This window comes from Ascaphus truei, chromosome 11, assembly GCF_040206685.1.
Source record: "Ascaphus truei isolate aAscTru1 chromosome 11, aAscTru1.hap1, whole genome shotgun sequence".
NCBI classification, from domain to species: domain Eukaryota; kingdom Metazoa; phylum Chordata; class Amphibia; order Anura; family Ascaphidae; genus Ascaphus; species Ascaphus truei.
Window position 1 is genome coordinate 3,225,382 of NC_134493.1, and position 24,095 is coordinate 3,249,476.

The 24,095-nt window shown below is 45.0% G+C and overlaps 2 non-coding genes and 6 pseudogenes across 2 annotated transcripts; all 8 read left to right on the forward strand.

Moving 5' to 3' along the window:
- The first annotated feature begins 37 nt into the window (after positions 1–37).
- On the forward strand, positions 38–210 carry LOC142463771 (U1 spliceosomal RNA; annotated as a pseudogene).
- Positions 211–7,462: 7,252 nt separating this feature from the next.
- On the forward strand, positions 7,463–7,626 carry LOC142463724 (U1 spliceosomal RNA). Its single transcript, XR_012787478.1, has one exon. It is a non-coding gene; the product is annotated as a U1 spliceosomal RNA (small nuclear RNA).
- A 7,205-nt stretch (positions 7,627–14,831) lies between these two features.
- Positions 14,832–14,995, forward strand: LOC142463725 (U1 spliceosomal RNA). Its single transcript, XR_012787479.1, has one exon. It is a non-coding gene; the product is annotated as a U1 spliceosomal RNA (small nuclear RNA).
- A 1,508-nt stretch (positions 14,996–16,503) lies between these two features.
- Positions 16,504–16,676, forward strand: LOC142463772 (U1 spliceosomal RNA; annotated as a pseudogene).
- A 1,565-nt stretch (positions 16,677–18,241) lies between these two features.
- Positions 18,242–18,414, forward strand: LOC142463773 (U1 spliceosomal RNA; annotated as a pseudogene).
- A 1,519-nt stretch (positions 18,415–19,933) lies between these two features.
- LOC142463774 (U1 spliceosomal RNA) lies at positions 19,934–20,106 on the forward strand (annotated as a pseudogene).
- Positions 20,107–21,549: 1,443 nt separating this feature from the next.
- Positions 21,550–21,722, forward strand: LOC142463776 (U1 spliceosomal RNA; annotated as a pseudogene).
- Positions 21,723–23,246: 1,524 nt separating this feature from the next.
- Positions 23,247–23,419, forward strand: LOC142463777 (U1 spliceosomal RNA; annotated as a pseudogene).
- Positions 23,420–24,095: the final 676 nt, after the last annotated feature.

Here is a 24,095-nt window from a genome sequence, read left to right on the forward strand (position 1 = left end):
GGACAGGGCTAGTTGCCCCCCAGCGCCATTCCAACTCATACTTACCTGGCAGGGGAGTACACTATACAGCCACGATCCTGCAGGTGGCTCTCCCAGGGCGAGGCTTGCTCATTGCACTTGGAGCTAGCTGACCTCTGCGATTTCCCCACATGCGGGAAACTCGACTGCACAATTTCTGGTAGTGGGGGACTGCGTGCGCGCTCTCCCCTGTTTTTCGACTGTTAGAAAAAACAGAAACAAAAATCAACAACAATAACAACAACCACCACCCACAGCACAGGTGTTTGTTCAGACAAGCTGCTATTGCCACTGCTTGGGCTTTGGGCCTGGTCAATAACTGTGGCATAAAAGGAGCAAACCAACTAGCCAGGTAGCAACATCTCAAACAGGGAGAAATGACAATTAGGCACCTGCGCAGACATTTAGGAATAAATTCAGGTGGATTGGGAAATACGGAAACACATATAATTCATGAAAAAAAACATTCTAAACAAAAAGGGCCAAGAACTGTAGAATATGAGTCGCTGCAGCAGCAGCAGCAGCAGCAGCAGCAGCAGCAGCAGCAGCAGCAGCAGCAGCAGCAGCAGCAGCAGCAGCAGCAGCAGCAGCAGCAGCAGCAGCAGCAGCAGCAGCAGCAGCAGCAGCAGCAGCAGCAGCAGCAGCAGCAGTAAAAATGTATCCCTCTCTTTCCAATGTCCACCTCTCTGGCTGATTGTTTTCTTTTCTTTTTTTGGTTTGAGATACGAATCTCTCTATTATTATACTGAGATAAGTGCAATACACAATGTATAGGTGATTTCAAAGTCACAATTGTATGTTTGATGCCTTTTGAAATATTGTATAAAGCAGCACATTTACAAACAAATCTGGATTCATTTTTTTTTTTTAAATGGCCGTTCCTTGCAGGATATGGGGTTTTTATTTCACCCCCTCCCCGCCCTAGTTCTACATGGTATGTCTGGGTCTCTGTAGCCAGACCACCCCATGTGATGATATCACAAAGGGAGTATACAGTACGTTCTAGAGTTTCTAGGCTCCAAAGTAACAAAGAGCAGCATTTAAAACCAACAGATTGCAAACTATCTGCTGAGCAGTGCAAAAACAATATCTATCTATCTATCTATCTATCTATCTATCTATCTATCTATCTCTATCCAGGGAGCAGCAGACAGTGTTAGCTTGCTTCTATATTTATGCAAATGCCATGTAAGCAGCCATGCTGGTAAGGGGCAAAGTGTCAAGTTTGCCAGCAGGACTGGGCATCTCTCCCTTTTTATGCTGCAGCAGCAGCAGCAGCAGCAGCAGCAGCAGCAGAGAGAGTGCAAGCAGGTAGGGAAGATGTAGAAAGCCACCCCAGAAATATGGTGTCCCCCTGTCTGTCTGTCCCCCTGTCTGTCGGTCTCTCCGCCAGCTGGAATGACAGAGCTGAGCGGTGTTCAAAGTGATTGCTTCTTCCTTTTAAAACCAAGAAGTAGTACCTTGCGGCGAAGCTTGGCTTCTCTGGGTGCTTGTCGGATGGGCGGGGGAGGGGCTTTGCTTCTAGGGAGGGGATGTCTTCGATCTATGTTGTTTGACAAATATTCGCTGCTGCACAAATGTTTGCATGGAATGGCCTAAGCTGATCCTTGCTGCAGGTGCTGGCTCAGATACTAGGCCTCAGCTACTGTGGTGCTTGCTGCTGCCGCTGTAGCCGCTGCACCAATGACCAGGCTGCTCTCTCCACAAGGGTGACACTTGTCCTGGGACAGGGCTAGTTGCCCCCCAGCGCCATTCCAACTCATACTTACCTGGCAGGGGAGTACACTACGTAGCCATGATCCTGCGGGGGGCGCTGCTGGAGCAGGCATAGCCTTGTGCTTGAGGAGCGGAGCCTAGAAGTATCGTGTTTGGGTGAAAGACCTTTTTTTGAGAAGCAGAATGGATAATCGTGGAAGTTTCGTTCAAAACACCATCAGATTCAGATTGGATAAGGCTCCCAAATTTCTGGGGTTGGAGGAGTTCTACAGTCAGATATTGGAAGACACCCTGAAGATTGAACGTGGAGATATTTATTGCATCCAGGAATTGTTCAAACAGCAATTTTATGATGTGGCTTTTGAAGAAGGTAACAAATGTATGGGTGTGATGGAAAGAGCAAAGAAGGAAAAGGATGTGGACTGTATGCGAGGTGTAGAGCTGGTACCCTTGTTTGCATTAGGAGAAGTTGCTATAATTGTGCACACGTATAACCCTTTTACACCAGAGGAAGATATTATGGTGTTCCTGTCACGGTACTGTGAGATTGTCAAGAAAGGACAGAGACTGAAAAACAGGATTGGCATTTATAATGGAAAGACCAGATATATGTGCAAACTGAGGATGTCCCCAGACGGATTGGGGGGAGTCTTGCACCCCCCGGGGACCTTTAACATTGGAGGAAACCGGGGGTACTTGTACTACCGGGGCCAGCCGCTATATTGCAGGAGGTGCATGGAGTTTGGGCACACGCAGGAGGGCTGTGCTAAGCAAGATGTAGAAATTTGTCGCAAATGCAGGAAGGAGGGACACCACGCTGCGCAGTGCCGGGAGCCAGCTACATGTGACTTGTGTCATGAAACAGGGCACATGGCGAGATTTTGTACAAAAAAAAAGTCGTATGCAGAGATTATGAGAAGAAGAGAGACTGTAGAGCGCCCAGAGGGATGGGTTAATGAGGACAGTGAGTATGATAAGCGGCATGGAGTTGAAAGCAGTCAGGCGACGCCCGTGGAACCAGCTGCTGAGACTCCCACTGATGAGGCCTTAACGAGGGGTGACGCAGCAGCTGAGCAGGAGCTGCCAGATTCAGACTCAGAGCTGGGTGAGCGTATGGAGGAAACGCCCGTGGTTCCAGCTGAGAATGCTCTCCAGAACGAGGTCCAAAGGGTATGGGGGGAGGAGGCGGAGCCGGACATAGGAGAGGGGGAGGAGCCTGACCTGATGCAAGGAGAAGGTGAGGGAACCCCAGGACTGCAGGCCATGGTTTCTGAGGTGGAAGACCTTGAGCAGCAAATTAAGGAACAATGTATGGAGACATCGGAAGGAGGGGAACGTCGGACAAAGAGGAAGATGGAGGGAGAATCTTTTGCCCCTTCAAAGACAAAATGCCTGGGAGGAGAAGAGGAAGAGAAGATCTGTGTGGTTTTTGATTCAGGGGAGGGGGTGGGGGGTGGTGGATTGGATGCTAGCCCCTTGCGCTCCCCGGCATATCCTTTGACGGGTGTGCCAGATGGGCAGGGGTCACCAGGAGGGCAGAGCCTTCCCTATGCGGATAATGCTGCGGCAGAGAATTTGAGGTGTGGATTTCAGTCTCCGGGGTCCCCCACGGTGGAAGGTGCTGGACAGAGCTAAGTATAATTTTTTATAATTGTTACCTGGGATTGTGCCTTTTTCATGTTACGCTAGTATAAGAAGAAATGACTTTGACGCTGGCATCATTAAATGTACGGAGCTTGAGAAAGCGTACAAGAAGAGTGAGGATATTTGACTTACTGGCAAAAGAAAGATGTGATATTTTTTGTTTGCAAGAATGTACAATTACTGAACCCCCAAAAGAAGAAGAGTGGGTGTGGGGGGAATCTGCGTGGTCATGCTGCCTAGAGAGCAGAAACAGTGGGATTGGGATATTATTTAAGGGAAAAGAGTTTAAAATATGCAAATGTGAGGTAATTGAACCGGGAAGGTTATTTTTTGTTTTGGTGAAATGGAAGGGGGAATGTTTCAGAATATTTAATATATATGCAGCTCCAAAGGAAAATCAAAGGAGGTTGCTGTTTGAGAAACTGAGGTTGTTTTTACCTGGAAGAATGAAAACTTTTGTGTTAGGAGACTTTAATTGTATAATTAGGGAGGGGGATAGGGTGGGGGGTGCAGACAGGAGTAAGCCTGATAGTTCTGGGGTACTGTTGAAAACAATTATGGGTGATTTTTCTTTTAAGGATACTTTGCAGGTGTGGGGGAAAGAAAAAAGGGAATTCACTTGGTTTTGTGAGAGTGGAGGGGTAAAGTCTAGAATTGACCATATTTTTATTTCTGAAGGGTTGAAGGTGGAGAGCTGGAAGGGGTTAAGAGTACTTTTCTCTGACCATGCATGTGTTGTATGTGAAATAGAAGTAGAGGGAGTGGAAAAGTATGGAAGGGGTTACTGGAAACTTAATGTTTCACTATTAGAAAAACCAGGGATCAAGGATCAGTATGGGAAATTGTATGTTTATTTAAAGAGGAGAATGTGGGAATATAAGGGAATACTGGAATGGTGGGAGTGGGTAAAAATTGAAACAAAAAAGTTTTTCATTAGGAAAGGTAAGGAGTTAGCAAGAAAACAGGAGGAAGATTACAGGAGGGTGATCCTGAGAAAACAGTTTCTCCTCAGGTTAAAAGAGATGGGAAAGGATGTGGAGGGAGATCTTAAAAGGGTTAGGGTGGAGTCTGAGGAATTACTGGAAAAAAGAGGTAGAAGGATAATTCATGCTGCAAGAGTGGAAGCGGTTGAAAAGAATGAAAAATGTACTTCTTTTTTCTTTAAAAAAGCATTTACAGGGAAGTTAAGTCCAATTCCTGTGTTGAATGAAGAGGGGGCAGAGGTAAAGGAGACGGAAAAAGTTCTGAAAGTTTGTGAGAATTTTTATTCCAAATTATATGAGGAAAAGGAGCGTGATATGTCCTTAGAAAAAGAGCTAGTTGAAAAAATTGAGGAAAAACTAAGTAAAGATGATCAGGTTTTCTTGGTGAGAGATCTAAACAGTGAAGAATTAAATGAGGTAATAAGGAATGGAAGGAAAGGAAAATCACCTGGTAAGGATGGGTTACCACATGAATTTTACTCCTATATGTGGGACATAATTAGAGAAGAGGTATTTAAGTTATGCAACACAATTTTTAAGTTAGGAGAAACGCCGGAATCCTTTAAAGAAGGTATAATTGCATTAATATTCAAAAAAAAGGGGGACAAAAGAGATCTTAAAAACTGGCGTCCTATAACTCTGTTGAATTCAGATTATAAAATTGTTGCAAAAGTGGTAATGCTAAGATTGAAGCCTTTCTTATGTAAATTGGTGGAAGAGGAGCAGGTGTGTGGTGTACCAGGGAGACAGATGGTAGGGAATCTAATTCTCCTGAGGGATTTAATTTGGTATTGTTTGGAGCGGCAGCAACCACTAGTTATTGCAAATATTGATTTTGAGAAGGCTTATGACCTTTTGTCTCATGCCTTTTTGTTTAAAGTCCTGGGAAAGTTAGGAATACCAATGGAAATCGTTAGATGGATAGGTAGTTTATATAAAGGTATTAATAGTAGAGTTTTAGTAAATGGCTGTTTTACTGAAAAAATTTGGGTGAAATCAGGGGTAAGGCAGGGGTGTCCTCTGTCCCCGTTGGCGTTTATTTGCGCTATAGAGCCTTTGTTGCAGACTATCAGAGCGGACAAGGTGGTGAGAGGGGTTGAAATCCCAGGGAGTGGGGGAAGGAGCGTCAAAGTTCTAGGATATATGGACGACTTAACCCTGGTGTGTACTACACAGGCGGCTCTTCATAGAGCGCAGTTACATATTGATACCTTTTGTCACGCTTCAGGGCTGAGAGTGAATTGGGGGAAAAGTGCTTGTAAGGCCTTTGGGGATTGGCATGATTTAGGAAAGTGTGGGATCCCTGTGGAAGGGGAACAGCTAAGACTGTTAGGGGTTTATTTCGATGAGGACTTGACAGGGGAGGTAAATTGGGTAAAGGTAGGGGAAAGAATAGAAAAAAAAATCAATTTTTGGATGCTAAGGAAGCTTTCAATGGAAGGGAAGATTTTGGTGACAAAAGCGGTGTTGGTACCAATTTTGCTGCATATAGGGCTGGTGTTTCCCCCCGCGGCAAAATGGATTAGAAAAATTACTCAGTTTTTGTTCAGTTTTCTGTGGGGGTCAACAAATGAGAGATTAAAGAGAGAAATTGTATGGAAGGAAAAAGGGAAAGGTGGAAAAGGGGCCCCCAGGATAGAAGTTATCCTGGGAGCAAAATATGCCCAGCTCTGTATAAAGAGAATTCAGAGTGAGGATACAAAGGCGGCCTGTTTAGCAAGGTATGCGGCAGGGGGTATGTTAAGGAGGCTGGGTCTGTTCAGGACAGATTTGAGGAGGCCACTCTGTTTTGTGACCCCAGATAATTATGGGGTCATTGAACATTTCATAAGAGGTTTTAATTTAAGGGATGTAGAAAAGTCCTTATGGGAAGATCACAGGAAAATAAGGGCTGTGATTCTGGAGAGAGACAGTTATGAATGCTGCGGAAATCTGAATATGTCACAATTAAAACTGATGTGGAAGAACATAGATTTCAAGGGTCTATCTAATATTCACAAAGATATTGCTTGGATGGCTGTGCACAAGTGTCTGCCAGTCCGAGTCTTCCAAAAGAGACGACGTATGACAGTGTCGGATAGGTGTCCAAGAGAAGGATGTGGTGGCGTAGAAGACATAGTACATTTATTTTGGAACTGTTTTTTTGTGAGGGCTGTGTGGAAAAACCTAGCGAAGCTAATTAGAGAACTAGGAGGAATCCATATATTGGAGTTCAATATGATGCTTTATGGGTTAAGTGAGTTAAAAGGGGAAAAAGGTTGGGTACTATGGAAAATAATAAATTGTGTAAAAGAGGTTGTGTGGATGGTGAGAAGTATGATGATATTCAATAATGAAACGTTAGATGTGAAAGCATGTACTAGGATAATTTTAAGTAAAATGTATACATACTACTTGTTGGATCAGAAAAGGTTGGGGAAAGTGGAAAGTGATGCATTGTGGAAAGTGAATAGCTGGAATAAGATGGTTGTGTGTTAGAAGTGTCAACTAGAGAGAAGGAGGAGGAGGGGTATGTAACTTGTGTGAAGTTGAAGAAGTTTTTACCAGATCATAAGAAAAAAGGGGATTGTACATCGTGAGATAATGTGATTTATTTTTTGGGAATGATATTTGCGGAGGTTAAAAATAGTTAAATTTACTGGTTATGAGTTGTGTGGGTGGGAATGGAAGTGAGCAAAAGCGTTTGCTTTTACGGAAAGGGAAAGAGAATATTTATGAAGAAGAGTTTTGTCTTTCTTTGAGAAGTACAATAGTACAGTCTGGGTCCCTTTACGTGGAGTTACCGGAGAGAAGAGGTGGGCCGGTGCTCCCCTCCACGGCGGGTGCCGTGGGGAAAAAGCATACGGAAATGTATGGAAGGGAGGGATGGCTGGGAAGGAAGAATGGTGACAGAATGGGATGAAAGAGTGTGTAATTGTGATTGTGAACAGTAATTTTCTGTGGGGAAAGGAAGGAGGAAGAAAATGTAAATATAGCATGTTTTGTGTCTTGTTAATGTAATATGGCTGTAAAAAATTATGTGTTTTTTTGGTTGTAAAAAAAAAGTCTGTAAATTTAAAAAAGGTGTTGAATAAAATTTTGAAAAAGAAAAAAAAAAAAAAAAAAAAAAAAAAAAAAAAAAAAGCCACGATCCTGCAGGTGGCTCTCCCAGGGCGAGGCTTGCTCATTGCACTTGGAGCTAGCTGACCTCTGCGATTTCCCCACATGCGGGAAACTCGACTGCACAATTTCTGGTAGTGGGGGACTGCGTGCGCGCTCTCCCCTGTTTTTCGACTGTTAGAAAAAACAGAAACAAAAATCAACAACAATAACAACAACCACCACCCACAGCACAGGTGTTTGTTCAGACAAGCTGCTATTGCCACTGCTTGGGCTTTGGGCCTGGTCAATAACTGTGGCATAAAAGGAGCAAACCAACTAGCCAGGTAGCAACATCTCAAACAGGGAGAAATGACAATTAGGCACCTGCGCAGACATTTAGGAATAAATTCAGGTGGATTGGGAAATACGGAAACACATATAATTCATGAAAAAAAACATTCTAAACAAAAAGGGCCAAGAACTGTAGAATATGAGCAGCAGCAGCAGCAGCAGCAGCAGCAGCAGCAGCAGCAGCAGCAGCAGCAGCAGCAGCAGCAGCAGCAGCAGCAGCAGCAGCAGCAGCAGCAGCAGCAGCAGCAGCAGCAGCAGTAAAAATGTATCCCTCTCTTTCCAATGTCCACCTCTCTGGCTGATTGTTTTCTTTTCTTTTTTTGGTTTGAGATACGAATCTCTCTATTATTATACTGAGATAAGTGCAATACACAATGTATAGGTGATTTCAAAGTCACAATTGTATGTTTGATGCCTTTTGAAATATTGTATAAAGCAGCACATTTACAAACAAATCTGGATTCATTTTTTTTTTTTAAATGGCCGTTCCTTGCAGGATATGGGGTTTTTATTTCACCCCCTCCCCGCCCTAGTTCTACATGGTATGTCTGGGTCTCTGTAGCCAGACCACCCCATGTGATGATATCACAAAGGGAGTATACAGTACGTTCTAGAGTTTCTAGGCTCCAAAGTAACAAAGAGCAGCATTTAAAACCAACAGATTGCAAACTATCTGCTGAGCAGTGCAAAAACAATATCTATCTATCTATCTATCTATCTATCTATCTATCTCTATCCAGGGAGCAGCAGACAGTGTTAGCTTGCTTCTATATTTATGCAAATGCCATGTAAGCAGCCATGCTGGTAAGGGGCAAAGTGTCAAGTTTGCCAGCAGGACTGGGCATCTCTCCCTTTTTATGCTGCTGCAGCAGCAGCAGCAGCAGCAGCAGCAGAGAGAGTGCAAGCAGGTAGGGAAGATGTAGAAAGCCACCCCAGAAATATGGTGTCCCCCTGTCTGTCTGTCCCCCTGTCTGTCGGTCTCTCCGCCAGCTGGAATGACAGAGCTGAGCGGTGTTCAAAGTGATTGCTTCTTCCTTTTAAAACCAAGAAGTAGTACCTTGCGGCGAAGCTTGGCTTCTCTGGGTGCTTGTCGGATGGGCGGGGGAGGGGCTTTGCTTCTAGGGAGGGGATGTCTTCGATCTATGTTGTTTGACAAATATTCGCTGCTGCACAAATGTTTGCATGGAATGGCCTAAGCTGATCCTTGCTGCAGGTGCTGGCTCAGATACTAGGCCTCAGCTACTGTGGTGCTTGCTGCTGCCGCTGTAGCCGCTGCACCAATGACCAGGCTGCTCTCTCCACAAGGGTGACACTTGTCCTGGGACAGGGCTAGTTGCCCCCCAGCGCCATTCCAACTCATACTTACCTGGCAGGGGAGTACACTACGTAGCCATGATCCTGCGGGGGGCGCTGCTGGAGCAGGCATAGCCTTGTGCTTGAGGAGCGGAGCCTAGAAGTATCGTGTTTGGGTGAAAGACCTTTTTTTGAGAAGCAGAATGGATAATCGTGGAAGTTTCGTTCAAAACACCATCAGATTCAGATTGGATAAGGCTCCCAATTTTCTGGGATTGGATGAGTTCTACAATCAGATATTGGAAGACACACTGAAGATTGAACGTGGAGATATTTATTGCATCCAGGAATTTCCGAAACAGCACTTTTATGATGTGGCTTTTGAAGCAGGTGACCAATGTATGGGTGTGATGGAAAGAGCAAAGGAGGAAAAGGATGTGGACTGTATGCGAGGTGTAGAGCTGGTACCCTTGTTTGCATTAGGAGAAGTTGCTATAATTGTGCACACGTATAATCCTTTTACACCAGAGGAAGATATTATGGTGTTCCTGTCACGGTATTGTGAGATTGTCAAGAAAGGACAGAGACTGAAAAATAGGATTGGCATTTATAATGGAAAGACCAGATATATGTGCAAGCTGAGGATGTCCCCAACGGGATTGGGGGGAGTCTCGCACCCCCCGGGGACCTTTAACATTGGAGGAAACCGGGGGTACTTGTACTACCGGAGCCAGCCGCAATATTGCAGGAGGTGCATGGAGTTTGGGCACACGCAGGAGGGCTGTGCTAAGCAAGATGTAGAATTTTGTCGCAAATGCAGGAAGGAGGGACACCACGCTGCGCAGTGCCGGGAGCCAGCTACATGTGACTTGTGTCATGAAACAGGGCACATGGCGAGATTTTGTACAAAAAAAAAGTCTTTTGCAGAGATTGTGAGGAGAAGGGAGACTGCAGAGCGCCCAGAGGGATGGGTTAATGAGGACAGTGAGTATGATAAGCGGCATGGAGTTGAAAGCAGTCAGGCGACGCCCGTGGAACCAGCTGCTGAGGCTCCCACTGATGAGGCCTTAACGAGGGGTGACGCAGCAGCTGAGCAGGAGCTGCCAGATTCAGACTCAGAGCTGGGTGAGCGTATGGAGGAAACGCCCGTGGTTCCAGCTGAGAATGCTCTCCAGAACGAGGTCCAAAGGGTATGGGGGGAGGAGGCGGAGCCGGACATAGGAGAGGGGGAGGAGCCTGACCTGATGCAAGGAGAAGGTGAGGGAACCCCAGGATTGCAGATCATTGTTTCTGAGGTGGACAGCCTTAATCAGAAAATTACGGAAGAGGGTATGGAGACAGCGGAAGGAGGGGAACGTCCGCCAAAGAGGAAGATGGAGGAAGAATCTTTTGCCCCTTCAAAGGCAAAATGCCTGGGAGGAGAAGAGGAAGAGAAGACCAGTATGATTTTTGATTCAGGAGAGGGGGTGGGGGGAGGTGGATTGGATGCTAGCCCCTTGCGCTCCCCGGCATATCCTTTGACGGGCGTGCCGGATGGGCAGGGGTCACCAGGAGGGCAGAGCCTTCCCTATGCGGATAATGCTGCGGCAGAGAATTTGAGGTGTGGATTTCAGTCTCCGGGGTCCCCCACGGTGGAAGGTGCTGGACAGAGCTAAGTATAATTTTATAATTTGTTACCTGGGATTGTGCCTTTTGCATGGTGCGTTAGTATAAGAAGAAATGACTTTGACGCTGGCATCATTAAATGTACGGAGCTTGAGAAAGCGTACAAGAAGAGTGAGGATATTTGACTTACTGGCAAAAGAAAGATGTGATATTTTTTGTTTGCAAGAATGTACAATTACTGAACCCCCAAAAGAAGAAGAGTGGGTGTGGGGGGAATCTGCGTGGTCATGCTGCCTAGAGAGCAGAAACAGTGGGATTGGGATATTATTTAAGGGAAAAGAGTTTAAAATATGCAAATGTGAGGTAATTGAACCGGGAAGGTTATTTTTTGTTTTGGTGAAATGGAAGGGGGAATGTTTCAGAATATTTAATATATATGCAGCTCCAAAGGAAAATCAAAGGAGGTTGCTGTTTGAGAAACTGAGGTTGTTTTTACCTGGAAGAATGAAAACTTTTGTGTTAGGAGACTTTAATTGTATAATTAGGGAGGGGGATAGGGTGGGGGGTGCAGACAGGAGTAAGCCTGATAGTTCTGGGGTACTGTTGAAAACAATTATGGGTGATTTTTCTTTTAAGGATACTTTGCAGGTGTGGGGGAAAGAAAAAAGGGAATTCACTTGGTTTTGTGAGAGTGGAGGGGTAAAGTCTAGAATTGACCATATTTTTATTTCTGAAGGGTTGAAGGTGGAGAGCTGGAAGGGGTTAAGAGTACTTTTCTCTGACCATGCATGTGTTGTATGTAAAATAGAAGTAGAGGGAGTGGAAAAGTATGGAAGGGGTTACTGGAAACTTAATGTTTCACTATTAGAAAAACCAGGGATCAAGGATCAGTATGGGAAATTGTATGTTTATTTAAAGAGGAGAATGTGGGAATATAAGGGAATACTGGAATGGTGGGAGTGGGTAAAAATTGAAACAAAAAAGTTTTTCATTAGGAAAGGTAAGGAGTTGGCAAGAAAACAGGAGGAAGATTACAGGAGGGTGATCCTGAGAAAACAGTTTCTCCTCAGGTTAAAAGAGATGGGAAAGGATGTGGAGGGAGATCTTAAAAGGGTTAGGGTGGAGTCTGAGGAATTACTGGAAAAAAGAGGTAGAAGGATAATTCATGCTGCAAGAGTGGAAGCGGTTGAAAAGAATGAAAAATGTACTTCTTTTTTCTTTAAAAAAGCATTTACAGGGAAGTTAAGTCCAATTCCTGTGTTGAATGAAGAGGGGGCAGAGGTAAAGGAGACGGAAAAAGTTCTGAAAGTTTGTGAGAATTTTTATTCCAAATTATATGAGGAAAAGGAGCGTGATATGTCCTTAGAAAAAGAGCTAGTTGAAAAAATTGAGGAAAAACTAAGTAAAGATGATCAGGTTTTCTTGGTGAGAGATCTAAACAGTGAAGAATTAAATGAGGTAATAAGGAATGGAAGGAAAGGAAAATCACCTGGTAAGGATGGGTTACCACATGAATTTTACTCCTATATGTGGGACATAATTAGAGAAGAGGTATTTAAGTTATGCAACACAATTTTTAAGTTAGGAGAAACGCCGGAATCCTTTAAAGAAGGTATAATTGCATTAATATTCAAAAAAAAGGGGGACAAAAGAGATCTTAAAAACTGGCGCCCTATAACTCTGCTGAATTCAGATTATAAAATTGTTGCAAAAGTGGTAATGCTAAGATTGAAGCCTTTCTTATGTAAATTGGTGGAAGAGGAGCAGGTGTGTGGTGTACCAGGGAGACAGATGGTAGGGAATCTAATTCTCCTGAGGGATTTAATTTGGTATTGTTTGGAGCGGCAGCAACCACTAGTTATTGCAAATATTGATTTTGAGAAGGCTTATGACCTTTTGTCTCATGCCTTTTTGTTTAAAGTCCTGGGAAAGTTAGGAATACCAATGGAAATCGTTAGATGGATAGGTAGTTTATATAAAGGTATTAATAGTAGAGTTTTAGTAAATGGCTGTTTTACTGAAAAAATTTGGGTGAAATCAGGGGTAAGGCAGGGGTGTCCTCTGTCCCCGTTGGCGTTTATTTGCGCTATAGAGCCTTTGTTGCAGACTATCAGAGCGGACAAGGTGGTGAGAGGGGTTGAAATCCCAGGGAGTGGGGGAAGGAGCATCAAAGTTCTAGGATATATGGACGACTTAACCCTGGTGTGTACTACACAGGCGGCTCTTCATAGAGCGCAGTTACATATTGATACCTTTTGTCACGCTTCAGGGCTGAGAGTGAATTGGGGGAAAAGTGCTTGTAAGGCCTTTGGGGATTGGCATGATTTAGGAAAGTGTGGGATCCCTGTGGAAGGGGAACAGCTAAGACTGTTAGGGGTTTATTTCGATGAGGACTTGACAGGGGAGGTAAATTGGGTAAAGGTAGGGGAAAGAATAGAAAAAAAAATCAATTTTTGGATGCTAAGGAAGCTTTCAATGGAAGGGAAGATTTTGGTGACAAAAGCGGTGTTGGTACCAATTTTGCTGCATATAGGGCTGGTGTTTCCCCCCGCGGCAAAATGGATTAGAAAAATTACTCAGTTTTTGTTCAGTTTTCTGTGGGGGTCAACAAATGAGAGATTAAAGAGAGAAATTGTATGGAAGGAAAAAGGGAAAGGTGGAAAAGGGGCCCCCAGGATAGAAGTTATCCTGGGAGCAAAATATGCCCAGCTCTGTATAAAGAGAATTCAGAGTGAGGATACAAAGGCGGCCTGTTTAGCAAGGTATGCGGCAGGGGGTATGTTAAGGAGGCTGGGTCTGTTCAGGACAGATTTGAGGAGGCCACTCTGTTTTGTGACCCCAGATAATTATGGGGTCATTGAACATTTCATAAGAGGTTTTAATTTAAGGGATGTAGAAAAGTCCTTATGGGAAGATCACAGGAAAATAAGGGCTGTGATTCTGGAGAGAGACAGTTATGAATGCTGCGGAAATCTGAATATGTCACAATTAAAACTGATGTGGAAGAACATAGATTTCAAGGGTCTATCTAATATTCACAAAGATATTGCTTGGATGGCTGTGCACAAGTGTCTGCCAGTCCGAGTCTTCCAAAAGAGACGACGTATGACAGTGTCGGATAGGTGTCCAAGAGAAGGATGTGGTGGCGTAGAAGACATAGTACATTTATTTTGGAACTGTTTTTTTGTGAGGGCTGTGTGGAAAAACCTAGCGAAGCTAATTAGAGAATTAGGAGGAATCCATATATTGGAGTTCAATATGATGCTTTATGGGTTAAGTGAGTTAAAAGGGGAAAAAGGTTGGGTACTATGGAAAATAATAAATTGTGTAAAAGAGGTTGTGTGGATGGTGAGAAGTATGATGATATTCAATAATGAAACGTTAGATGTGAAAGCATGTACTAGGATAATTTTAAGTAAAATGTATACATACTACTTGTTGGATCAGAAAAGGTTGGGGAAAGTGGAAAGTGATGTATTGTGGAAAGTGAATAGCTGGAATAAGATGGTTGTGTGTTAGAAGAGTCAACTAGAGAGAAGGAGGAGGAGGGGTATGTAACTTGTGTGAAGTTGAAGAAGTTTTTACCAGATCATAAGAAAAAAGGGGATTGTACATCGTGAGATAATGTGATTTATTTTTTGGGAATGATATTTGCGGAGGTTAAAAATAGTTAAATTTACTGGTTATGAGTTGTGTGAGTGGGAATGGAAGTGAGCAAAAGCGTTTGCTTTTACGGAAAGGGAAAGAGAATATTTATGAAGAAGAGTTTTGTCTTTCTTTGAGAAGTACAGTAGTACAGTCTGGGTCCCTTTACGTGGAGTTACCGGAGAGAAGAGGTGGGCCGGTGCTCCCCTCCACGGCGGGTGCCGTGGGAAAAAAGCATACGGAAATGTATGGAAGGGAGGGATGGCTGGGAAGGAAGAATGGTGACAGAATGGGATGAAAGAGTGTGTAATTGTGATTGTGAACAGTAATTTTCTGTGGGAAAAGGAAGGAGGAAGAAAATGTAAATATAGCATGGTTTGTGTCTTGTTAATGTAATATGGCTGTAAAAAATTATGTGTTTTTTTGGTTGTAAAAAAAAAAGTCTGTAAATTTAAAAAAGGTGTTGAATAAAATTTTTGAAAAAGGAAAAAAGAAAAAAAAAAAAAAAAAAAAAAAAGCCACGATCCTGCAGGTGGCTCTCCCAGGGCGAGGCTTGCTCATTGCACTTGGAGCTAGCTGACCTCTGCGATTTCCCCACATGCGGGAAACTCGACTGCACAATTTCTGGTAGTGGGGGACTGCGTGCGCGCTCTCCCCTGTTTTTCGACTGTTAGAAAAAACAGAAACAAAAATCAACAACAATAACAACAACCACCACCCACAGCACAGGTGTTTGTTCAGACAAGCTGCTATTGCCACTGCTTGGGCTTTGGGCCTGGTCAATAACTGTGGCATAAAAGGAGCAAACCAACTAGCCAGGTAGCAACATCTCAAACAGGGAGAAATGACAATTAGGCACCTGCGCAGACATTTAGGAATAAATTCAGGTGGATTGGGAAATACGGAAACACATATAATTCATGAAAAAAAACATTCTAAACAAAAAGGGCCAAGAACTGTAGAATATGAGTCGCTGCAGCAGCAGCAGCAGCAGCAGCAGCAGCAGCAGCAGCAGCAGCAGCAGCAGCAGCAGCAGCAGCAGTAAAAATGTATCCCTCTCTTTCCAATGTCCACCTCTCTGGCTGATTGTTTTCTTTTCTTTTTTTGGTTTGAGATACGAATCTCTCTATTATTATACTGAGATAAGTGCAATACACAATGTATAGGTGATTTCAAAGTCACAATTGTATGTTTGATGCCTTTTGAAATATTGTATAAAGCAGCACATTTACAAACAAATCTGGATTCATTTTTTTTTTTTTAAATGGCCGTTCCTTGCAGGATATGGGGTTTTTATTTCACCCCCTCCCCGCCCTAGTTCTACATGGTATGTCTGGGTCTCTGTAGCCAGACCACCCCATGTGATGATATCACAAAGGGAGTATACAGTACGTTCTAGAGTTTCTAGGCTCCAAAGTAACAAAGAGCAGCATTTAAAACCAACAGATTGCAAACTATCTGCTGAGCAGTGCAAAAACAATATCTATCTATCTATCTATCTATCTATCTATCTATCTATCTATCTATCTATCTATCTATCTCTATCCAGGGAGCAGCAGACAGTGTTAGCTTGCTTCTATATTTATGCAAATGCCATGTAAGCAGCCATGCTGGTAAGGGGCAAAGTGTCAAGTTTGCCAGCAGGACTGGGCATCTCTCCCTTTTTATGCTGCTGCAGCAGCAGCAGCAGCAGCAGCAGCAGAGAGAGTGCAAGCAGGTAGGGAAGATGTAGAAAGCCACCCCAGAAATATGGTGTCCCCCTGTCTGTCTGTCCCCCTGTCTGTCGGTCTCTCCGCCAGCTGGAATGACAGAGCTGAGCGGTGTTCAAAGTGATTGCTTCTTCCTTTTAAAACCAAGAAGTAGTACCTTGCGGCGAAGCTTGGCTTCTCTGGGTGCTTGTCGGATGGGCGGGGGAGGGGCTTTGCTTCTAGGGAGGGGATGTCTTCGATCTATGTTGTTTGACAAATATTCGCTGCTGCACAAATGTTTGCATGGAATGGCCTAAGCTGATCCTTGCTGCAGGTGCTGGCTCAGATACTAGGCCTCAGCTACTGTGGTGCTTGCTGCTGCCGCTGTAGCCGCTGCACCAATGACCAGGCTGCTCTCTCCACAAGGGTGACACTTGTCCTGGGACAGGGCTAGTTGCCCCCCAGCGCCATTCCAACTCATACTTACCTGGCAGGGGAGTACACTATACAGCCACGATCCTGCAGGTGGCTCTCCCAGGGCGAGGCTTGCTCATTGCACTTGGAGCTAGCTGACCTCTGCGATTTCCCCACATGCGGGAAACTCGACTGCACAATTTCTGGTAGTGGGGGACTGCGTGCGCGCTCTCCCCTGTTTTTCGACTGTTAGAAAAAACAGAAACAAAAATCAACAACAATAACAACAACCACCACCCACAGCACAGGTGTTTGTTCAGACAAGCTGCTATTGCCACTGCTTGGGCTTTGGGCCTGGTCAATAACTGTGGCATAAAAGGAGCAAACCAACTAGCCAGGTAGCAACATCTCAAACAGGGAGAAATGACAATTAGGCACCTGCGCAGACATTTAGGAATAAATTCAGGTGGATTGGGAAATACGGAAACACATATAATTCATGAAAAAAAACATTCTAAACAAAAAGGGCCAAGAACTGTAGAATATGAGTCGCTGCAGCAGCAGCAGCAGCAGCAGCAGCAGCAGCAGCAGCAGCAGCAGCAGCAGCAGCAGCAGCAGCAGCAGCAGCAGCAGCAGCAGCAGCAGCAGCAGCAGCAGCAGCAGCAGCAGCAGCAGCAGCAGCAGCAGCAGCAGCAGCAGTAAAAATGTATCCCTCTCTTTCCAATGTCCACCTCTCTGGCTGATTGTTTTCTTTTCTTTTTTTGGTTTGAGATACGAATCTCTCTATTATTATACTGAGATAAGTGCAATACACAATGTATAGGTGATTTCAAAGTCACAATTGTATGTTTGATGCCTTTTGAAATATTGTATAAAGCAGCACATTTACAAACAAATCTGGATTCATTTTTTTTTTTTAAATGGCCGTTCCTTGCAGGATATGGGGTTTTTATTTCACCCCCTCCCCGCCCTAGTTCTACATGGTATGTCTGGGTCTCTGTAGCCAGACCACCCCATGTGATGATATCACAAAGGGAGTATACAGTACGTTCTAGAGTTTCTAGGCTCCAAAGTAACAAAGAGCAGCATTTAAAACCAACAGATTGCAAACTATCTGCTGAGCAGTGCAAAAACAATATCTATCTATCTATCTATCTATCTATCTATCTATCTATCTCTATCCAGGGAGCAGCAGACAGTGTTAGCTTGCTTCTATATTTATGCAAATGCCATGTAAGCAGCCATGCTGGTAAGGGGCAAAGTGTCAAGTTTGCCAGCAGGACTGGGCATCTCTCCCTTTTTATGCTGCTGCAGCAGCAGCAGCAGCAGCAGCAGCAGAGAGAGTGCAAGCAGGTAGGGAAGATGTAGAAAGCCACCCCAGAAATATGGTGTCCCCCTGTCTGTCTGTCCCCCTGTCTGTCGGTCTCTCCGCCAGCTGGAATGACAGAGCTGAGCGGTGTTCAAAGTGATTGCTTCTTCCTTTTAAAACCAAGAAGTAGTACCTTGCGGCGAAGCTTGGCTTCTCTGGGTGCTTGTCGGATGGGCGGGGGAGGGGCTTTGCTTCTAGGGAGGGGATGTCTTCGATCTATGTTGTTTGACAAATATTCGCTGCTGCACAAATGTTTGCATGGAATGGCCTAAGCTGATCCTTGCTGCAGGTGCTGGCTCAGATACTAGGCCTCAGCTACTGTGGTGCTTGCTGCTGCCGCTGTAGCCGCTGCACCAATGACCAGGCTGCTCTCTCCACAAGGGTGACACTTGTCCTGGGACAGGGCTAGTTGCCCCCCAGCGCCATTCCAACTCATACTTACCTGGCAGGGGAGTACACTATACAGCCACGATCCTGCAGGTGGCTCTCCCAGGGCGAGGCTTGCTCATTGCACTTGGAGCTAGCTGACCTCTGCGATTTCCCCACATGCGGGAAACTCGACTGCACAATTTCTGGTAGTGGGGGACTGCGTGCGCGCTCTCCCCTGTTTTTCGACTGTTAGAAAAAACAGAAACAAAAATCAACAACAATAACAACAACCACCACCCACAGCACAGGTGTTTGTTCAGACAAGCTGCTATTGCCACTGCTTGGGCTTTGGGCCTGGTCAATAACTGTGGCATAAAAGGAGCAAACCAACTAGCCAGGTAGCAACATCTCAAACAGGGAGAAATGACAATTAGGCACCTGCGCAGACATTTAGGAATAAATTCAGGTGGATTGGGAAATACGGAAACACATATAATTCATGAAAAAAAACATTCTAAACAAAAAGGGCCAAGAACTGTAGAATATGAGTCGCTGCAGCAGCAGCAGCAGCAGCAGCAGCAGCAGCAGCAGCAGCAGCAGCAGCAGCAGCAGCAGCAGCAGCAGCAGCAGCAGCAGCAGCAGCAGCAGCAGCAGCAGTAAAAATGTATCCCTCTCTTTCCAATGTCCACCTCTCTGGCTGATTGTTTTCTTTTCTTTTTTTGGTTTGAGATACGAATCTCTCTATTATTATACTGAGATAAGTGCAATACACAATGTATAGGTGATTTCAAAGTCACAATTGTATGTTTGATGCCTTTTGAAATATTGTATAAAGCAGCACATTTACAAACAAATCTGGATTCATTTTTTTTTTTTAAATGGCCGTTCCTTGCAGGATATGGGGTTTTTATTTCACCCCCTCCCCGCCCTAGTTCTACATGGTATGTCTGGGTCTCTGTAGCCAGACCACCCCATGTGATGATATCACAAAGGGAGTATACAGTACGTTCTAGAGTTTCTAGGCTCCAAAGTAACAAAGAGCAGCATTTAAAACCAACAGATTGCAAACTATCTGCTGAGCAGTGCAAAAACAATATCTATCTATCTATCTATCTATCTATCTATCTATCTCTATCCAGGGAGCAGCAGACAGTGTTAGCTTGCTTCTATATTTATGCAAATGCCATGTAAGCAGCCATGCTGGTAAGGGGCAAAGTGTCAAGTTTGCCAGCAGGACTGGGCATCTCTCCCTTTTTATGCTGCTGCAGCAGCAGCAGCAGCAGCAGCAGCAGAGAGAGTGCAAGCAGGTAGGGAAGATGTAGAAAGCCACCCCAGAAATATGGTGTCCCCCTGTCTGTCTGTCCCCCTGTCTGTCGGTCTCTCCGCCAGCTGGAATGACAGAGCTGAGCGGTGTTCAAAGTGATTGCTTCTTCCTTTTAAAACCAAGAAGTAGTACCTTGCGGCGAAGCTTGGCTTCTCTGGGTGCTTGTCGGATGGGCGGGGGAGGGGCTTTGCTTCTAGGGAGGGGATGTCTTCGATCTATGTTGTTTGACAAATATTCGCTGCTGCACAAATGTTTGCATGGAATGGCCTAAGCTGATCCTTGCTGCAGGTGCTGGCTCAGATACTAGGCCTCAGCTACTGTGGTGCTTGCTGCTGCCGCTGTAGCCGCTGCACCAATGACCAGGCTGCTCTCTCCACAAGGGTGACACTTGTCCTGGGACAGGGCTAGTTGCCCCCCAGCGCCATTCCAACTCATACTTACCTGGCAGGGGAGTACACTATACAGCCACGATCCTGCAGGTGGCTCTCCCAGGGCGAGGCTTGCTCATTGCACTTGGAGCTAGCTGACCTCTGCGATTTCCCCACATGCGGGAAACTCGACTGCACAATTTCTGGTAGTGGGGGACTGCGTGCGCGCTCTCCCCTGTTTTTCGACTGTTAGAAAAAACAGAAACAAAAATCAACAACAATAACAACAACCACCACCCACAGCACAGGTGTTTGTTCAGACAAGCTGCTATTGCCACTGCTTGGGCTTTGGGCCTGGTCAATAACTGTGGCATAAAAGGAGCAAACCAACTAGCCAGGTAGCAACATCTCAAACAGGGAGAAATGACAATTAGGCACCTGCGCAGACATTTAGGAATAAATTCAGGTGGATTGGGAAATACGGAAACACATATAATTCATGAAAAAAAACATTCTAAACAAAAAGGGCCAAGAACTGTAGAATATGAGTCGCTGCAGCAGCAGCAGCAGCAGCAGCAGCAGCAGTAAAAATGTATCCCTCTCTTTCCAATGTCCACCTCTCTGGCTGATTGTTTTCTTTTCTTTTTTTGGTTTGAGATACGAATCTCTCTATTATTATACTGAGATAAGTGCAATACACAATGTATAGGTGATTTCAAAGTCACAATTGTATGTTTGATGCCTTTTGAAATATTGTATAAAGCAGCACATTTACAAACAAATCTGGATTCATTTTTTTTTTTTAAATGGCCGTTCCTTGCAGGATATGGGGTTTTTATTTCACCCCCTCCCCGCCCTAGTTCTACATGGTATGTCTGGGTCTCTGTAGCCAGACCACCCCATGTGATGATATCACAAAGGGAGTATACAGTACGTTCTAGAGTTTCTAGGCTCCAAAGTAACAAAGAGCAGCATTTAAAACCAACAGATTGCAAACTATCTGCTGAGCAGTGCAAAAACAATATCTATCTATCTATCTATCTATCTATCTATCTCTATCCAGGGAGCAGCAGACAGTGTTAGCTTGCTTCTATATTTATGCAAATGCCATGTAAGCAGCCATGCTGGTAAGGGGCAAAGTGTCAAGTTTGCCAGCAGGACTGGGCATCTCTCCCTTTTTATGCTGCTGCAGCAGCAGCAGCAGCAGCAGCAGCAGAGAGAGTGCAAGCAGGTAGGGAAGATGTAGAAAGCCACCCCAGAAATATGGTGTCCCCCTGTCTGTCTGTCCCCCTGTCTGTCGGTCTCTCCGCCAGCTGGAATGACAGAGCTGAGCGGTGTTCAAAGTGATTGCTTCTTCCTTTTAAAACCAAGAAGTAGTACCTTGCGGCGAAGCTTGGCTTCTCTGGGTGCTTGTCGGATGGGCGGGGGAGGGGCTTTGCTTCTAGGGAGGGGATGTCTTCGATCTATGTTGTTTGACAAATATTCGCTGCTGCACAAATGTTTGCATGGAATGGCCTAAGCTGATCCTTGCTGCAGGTGCTGGCTCAGATACTAGGCCTCAGCTACTGTGGTGCTTGCTGCTGCCGCTGTAGCCGCTGCACCAATGACCAGGCTGCTCTCTCCACAAGGGTGACACTTGTCCTGGGACAGGGCTAGTTGCCCCCCAGCGCCATTCCAACTCATACTTACCTGGCAGGGGAGTACACTATACAGCCACGATCCTGCAGGTGGCTCTCCCAGGGCGAGGCTTGCTCATTGCACTTGGAGCTAGCTGACCTCTGCGATTTCCCCACATGCGGGAAACTCGACTGCACAATTTCTGGTAGTGGGGGACTGCGTGCGCGCTCTCCCCTGTTTTTCGACTGTTAGAAAAAACAGAAACAAAAATCAACAACAATAACAACAACCACCACCCACAGCACAGGTGTTTGTTCAGACAAGCTGCTATTGCCACTGCTTGGGCTTTGGGCCTGGTCAATAACTGTGGCATAAAAGGAGCAAACCAACTAGCCAGGTAGCAACATCTCAAACAGGGAGAAATGACAATTAGGCACCTGCGCAGACATTTAGGAATAAATTCAGGTGGATTGGGAAATACGGAAACACATATAATTCATGAAAAAAAACATTCTAAACAAAAAGGGCCAAGAACTGTAGAATATGAGTCGCTGCAGCAGCAGCAGCAGCAGCAGCAGCAGCAGCAGCAGCAGCAGCAGCAGCAGCAGCAGCAGCAGCAGCAGCAGCAGCAGCAGCAGTAAAAATGTATCCCTCTCTTTCCAATGTCCACCTCTCTGGCTGATTGTTTTCTTTTCTTTTTTTGGTTTGAGATACGAATCTCTCTATTATTATACTGAGATAAGTGCAATACACAATGTATAGGTGATTTCAAAGTCACAATTGTATGTTTGATGCCTTTTGAAATATTGTATAAAGCAGCACATTTACAAACAAATCTGGATTCATTTTTTTTTTTTAAATGGCCGTTCCTTGCAGGATATGGGGTTTTTATTTCACCCCCTCCCCGCCCTAGTTCTACATGGTATGTCTGGGTCTCTGTAGCCAGACCACCCCATGTGATGATATCACAAAGGGAGTATACAGTACGTTCTAGAGTTTCTAGGCTCCAAAGTAACAAAGAGCAGCATTTAAAACCAACAGATTGCAAACTATCTGCTGAGCAGTGCAAAAACAATATCTATCTATCTATCTATCTATCTATCTATCTATCTATCTATCTATCTATCTATCTCTATCCAGGGAGCAGCAGACAGTGTTAGCTTGCTTCTATATTTATGCAAATGCCATGTAAGCAGCCATGCTGGTAAGGGGCAAAGTGTCAAGTTTGCCAGCAGGACTGGGCATCTCTCCCTTTTTATGCTGCAGCAGCAGCAGCAGCAGCAGCAGCAGCAGCAGAGAGAGTGCAAGCAGGTAGGGAAGATGTAGAAAGCCACCCCAGAAATATGGTGTCCCCCTGTCTGTCTGTCCCCCTGTCTGTCGGTCTCTCCGCCAGCTGGAATGACAGAGCTGAGCGGTGTTCAAAGTGATTGCTTCTTCCTTTTAAAACCAAGAAGTAGTACCTTGCGGCGAAGCTTGGCTTCTCTGGGTGCTTGTCGGATGGGCGGGGGAGGGGCTTTGCTTCTAGGGAGGGGATGTCTTCGATCTATGTTGTTTGACAAATATTCGCTGCTGCACAAATGTTTGCATGGAATGGCCTAAGCTGATCCTTGCTGCAGGTGCTGGCTCAGATACTAGGCCTCAGCTACTGTGGTGCTTGCTGCTGCCGCTGTAGCCGCTGCACCAATGACCAGGCTGCTCTCTCCACAAGGGTGACACTTGTCCTGGGACAGGGCTAGTTGCCCCCCAGCGCCATTCCAACTCATACTTACCTGGCAGGGGAGTACACTATACAGCCACGATCCTGCAGGTGGCTCTCCCAGGGCGAGGCTTGCTCATTGCACTTGGAGCTAGCTGACCTCTGCGATTTCCCCACATGCGGGAAACTCGACTGCACAATTTCTGGTAGTGGGGGACTGCGTGCGCGCTCTCCCCTGTTTTTCGACTGTTAGAAAAAACAGAAACAAAAATCAACAACAATAACAACAACCACCACCCACAGCACAGGTGTTTGTTCAGACAAGCTGCTATTGCCACTGCTTGGGCTTTGGGCCTGGTCAATAACTGTGGCATAAAAGGAGCAAACCAACTAGCCAGGTAGCAACATCTCAAACAGGGAGAAATGACAATTAGGCACCTGCGCAGACATTTAGGAATAAATTCAGGTGGATTGGGAAATACGGAAACACATATAATTCATGAAAAAAAACATTCTAAACAAAAAGGGCCAAGAACTGTAGAATATGAGTCGCAGCAGCAGCAGCAGCAGCAGCAGCAGCAGCAGCAGCAGCAGCAGCAGCAGCAGCAGCAGTAAAAATGTATCCCTCTCTTTCCAATGTCCACCTCTCTGGCTGATTGTTTTCTTTTCTTTTTTTGGTTTGAGATACGAATCTCTCTATTATTATACTGAGATAAGTGCAATACACAATGTATAGGTGATTTCAAAGTCACAATTGTATGTTTGATGCCTTTTGAAATATTGTATAAAGCAGCACATTTACAAACAAATCTGGATTCATTTTTTTTTTTTAAATGGCCGTTCCTTGCAGGATATGGGGTTTTTATTTCACCCCCTCCCCGCCCTAGTTCTACATGGTATGTCTGGGTCTCTGT